This window comes from Pinus tabuliformis, chromosome 4_2 (assembly GCF_031772625.1).
Source record: "Pinus tabuliformis cultivar Carrire ecotype Pingquan chromosome 4_2, CPIR1, whole genome shotgun sequence".
Classification (NCBI taxonomy): Eukaryota; Viridiplantae; Streptophyta; class Pinopsida; order Pinales; family Pinaceae; genus Pinus; species Pinus tabuliformis.
In genome coordinates this window covers 649141643-649145672 of record NC_142304.1, presented here as the reverse complement: position 1 = coordinate 649145672, position 4030 = coordinate 649141643, and the positions used below count along the sequence as shown (strand labels likewise).

The window sequence follows — 4030 nt, the reverse complement described above, 5'->3', positions numbered from 1 at the left end:
GCATTCCTTTGCCATTGATGTCAAAGGGGGAGAGAGAAGAAGAATATTTCCATCAATAACAAAGAGGGAGATTGTTGGACACGCATTGTCATTGATGTCAATATGGCAATATTCAAGGAGTAGACAGAGCCACCAGAGGAGCAGATGGAGACGAGAGCAGACAGAGCCAAAGAAGAGGAGCACACAGAGCCATCCGAGCAGATGGAGACGAGAGGAGCAAATATGCCACAGATAACGCTATCGGGAGCCATCGGGAGCCGTATAGGCCACAAAATCTTATCGGATGCTAGCGATTACACTGTCGGAAGCTTATCGGGTCTGTAAAGCCCATATATCTGTTTAATACATTATTAGAGCAGAAACCGTATAAACATGCATTAACGTAAAAAGAGGCAGAATACTATGAATCTCTAGAAAATACACTATCAGAGTTGCACAGATGGACGACAGATACAACACGACGGGCAAATCCAACGGTCTCGGGCGATAAAGATGCACGGGAAATAGCGAGCGGGGACGGTGGTAAGCAGTATTCCCCACACCACCTTTGGAGGAGGGTGGTAAACGTACCATAGCGTGCGATACCATTCATTGCATGACACGTGGATGACAGGACGCGGTCAAAAACCGCTTTATCGCGTGTTAACATGCGGTTAAGTTACAACATTAGGAGGAGCGAATGCTGTTGGATCGCCTGATGAATGATCGAACGGCTGGTTTAACTTCACATTTTTTTTGATTGATGTGACAGGAGATCGACGCAACCCCCGATTGCAATAATATTGTGGACCCGACGGGCATATAAACAATGGTTAATACCATATCGCATTCGGTTCATCGGAGCAGTGGAGTATCGGCCCATCGGCCATCGGCGATATCATGAGGTCACTATATAAAAAACTCCTGGAAGCAGCGATTGCCGATTGCGATAATGTTGTTGAGGAGCAGACCCGATGTCATTATAGATATGGGTGTAATTTTTTTTTTGAAGTCCGCCCTTTAGTTTTTTGCCTGTGTTCGATCGTAATTTCTATGTATTTGTATATATTGCTTGCACGAGGTTTGGAGACAGAGATACGTTAAGGAATGCTCCCGATAGCTTAGAAGGCTAGAATCAAGCCAATTGCGATTTCAATAGGATGTGACATGTCCGTTAAACGAAACAGTCTCGGTGGATGCCTGTTATCATTAAAAAAATGGGCTTATGTTACAGTTTTTAACACACAATGACTGTAAAGCCAAGAAGTTAAATGGAAAGCCAGCATAGAGGAAGCCACAACGACCAAGGAGGGAAGATGAAAGATCAAGCGGGTCAGAGGAAATGACAGCGACTGAGGAGGAAGCCTAAGAGACGGTGTAAGCAGAAACGAATGGATAAAGGCATGGGAAGGTATAAAAGAGTAAAAAAAGAGAATTGTTGGTGCTGTTGTTGTGGTGAAGAACCAAAGGGGGAGGTAGTTGAAGCAGCAGAGGCAAAAGAGGCAGAAAAAGCAGCGGAGGCTGTAGAGGCAGCAAAAGCAGCGGAGGCAAAAGAGGTAGGAAAATCAGCGGAGGCTGTAGAGGTAGCAGAAGCAGCAGAGGCAGGAGAGTAGGAGTGAGTGAACCTCAGCTGAATAGAGTGCAGCAACATACTAGTGTATGCCAAGATTGGGTTGGAGCCTTAGAACTGAACAGGACTGAAGTCATTAGGGGTAGGTGCTCCTAAGTGCAGAACCATTGCAAACAAGAGTTGGTGCTCTGGAGGTTGGAGTCTCACTAAAGTCCAAGTTGGAGCTTGGCAACTATTCACAATCAGATATATATTTATCTTGTATTTATTTCATTGCACTGTCTTCAGTTTTAATAAACACATTAATTCCAGTTGTTGATTTCTGTGTCCTGTGTATACATATACATATCTATATATGCTTTTGGCAATCACTAGTACAATTAAAAAAAAAATTAATAGTAAGGAATACTGATTCACCCCCCCCCCCCCCCCCCCCCCCCTCCCCCAAGTATTTCCAACAAGGAGGTGATAATTTCACTGGTTAAACCTTATACTGGTGGTTGATGTACATTCCACATTATGTGCAGTGGGTAAAAGATGTATGCATTGTTTCTTTTTGGTTTTATTTTAATAAATAATTATGTTTATGTGTTTATTTTAGTTCATTTGTTTAATAATATTTTATGCATATGCAGGTGTAGAAAAATTGTGTAACAACTCCTCTAAAGATGTAAAATTGTGTAACAACTCCTCTAAAGATGTTGGATTGTGTTGAGGAAGAAAACCTATTGAGTCATTAAAAGTACTTTTCCTATGATTCACATTCAGCTTAATATAGATTCCTCGACTTAAAGTGGCGAAAGAAGTTATATTATGTTGTATTAAAAGGTAGAATATTTATTATGGAAACCTAATTGAAGAAAATGAAATCCAACAACTTTACTTTATTTGATCTTCTCTTTGAAGGTCCTTTCCATTGGATAGTTATATCATTCTTAACCAAATCTTAGGTCACCTCCCCAGCTCTTAACCAAGTTTTAAATCTCCTTTCCTGTCCTCTACAGGGGCCACTACTTGACATGCACCTCTCTCTCTTTATTTTCAGAAAATATGTTACATTCCATGGAGATGATGAGGATCTTCCTTTGATGGATTGATATTCTCCAATAGTGATGGTTAGAGTTGGTTCGTGAATAAAATATGGTTGGGAGGTTTATAGATTTTTTTTGGGTCAAATTCTAGGTAAACAACCATTGAAAAAAAAATGTGCATGAAAATATAAACACATGGATGAGAGTAACATTAATATTGTTGTTGCACTGACAAACACATAAAAACAATTTGATTTCTGGGTTATGGAGATTTTATTATGAGTGTTCTTAGGATTCAATAAGTCATTTTTGGATTATGGTCATTTTGTTATTATGATAAATACATTAAAAAAATAACATCATTGTATTATTGAAGAGTAATTTTTTATTCAAATTTTATTGATGAAAGGTTAAGTTATTATCAAAACATCATTCTCCAAGGATAAAATTTTAAACCTAAGATTTATTCACTAAAAGTATAAAGACCTAAAATTTAAAAAAAATATCATGTGATGGGTACAAAGGAATCCAAATTCCAACCCTGATGGCAGTCTGAGTGTCCAGGTCAGGGAGAGATGAGTATTGGAATGACTTGATGGCAGTCTGAGTGTCCAGGTCAGGGAGAGATGAGTATTGGAATGGCTGGTTGGCTTTGCCAGACGCGAAGCGAATTAATGGCGGATTAACCTTAGCCAATGGCAATAATCTCATGCCCTCTCTCGACAAGATCGATAATATCTGTAGCGACGTAGGGATCAAGGCGGTTATAAATTCTCTAGATAACGAAATTGGGTTGAAAATCCAATTAGATCATACTATCGACTCCACCGATGAGGAGGAGGGCATTGCTGACCAGATGGGTTCAAAAAAGTAAGGCGTATTAACTGCAGACCGGAACTCTCAAGTGACCTCGGTCACTTCTGATATAGGAGACTTCACATGTTACGAAGATGCTCGCGCAGAGCTTGATTTGTTCGTAGATCAGTTTACTCCGGATGAACTTGGAATCATCATGAGCTATGCCGATGGAGATTCAATTCCGGAAATTATGTATTTGGATGTTGTGCATAACTATGTTGAGACTACGGAAGTTTTCTATGGGTCTCTGTGGGAGGATGATATTTGGCAGTTGAATGAACATCCATTCATTCAAAATGATTTTGCATTGCCACAGCCAGAAAAAATTTGGAATTAAGGGAATCGAGGTTCATGACGTTTGGAAGTAGACAATTCGACGTGTCAGCGCCAATTAGAAACGTTGTAATTGAGAAAACAAATAGTCTCTTTTCAAGTTAAAAATATGATCAGTCCCAAGCTATGTCCATTGATCTGCTTTAGGTTTGAAGCCATTGTCACTCAAAATTGTATCTTAAAAGAAGAAGGCGGACGGTAAACATTCGTTTTCATTCTGCTGAACATACGGTGTCCCATTGTTTAATAATATCTAAAT

General features: G+C 39.7%; 1 pseudogene; it reads left to right on the top strand.

Moving 5' to 3' along the window:
- Nucleotides 1–201: 201 nt before the first annotated feature.
- Nucleotides 202–3806, top strand: LOC149171051 (uncharacterized; annotated as a pseudogene).
- Nucleotides 3807–4030: the final 224 nt, after the last annotated feature.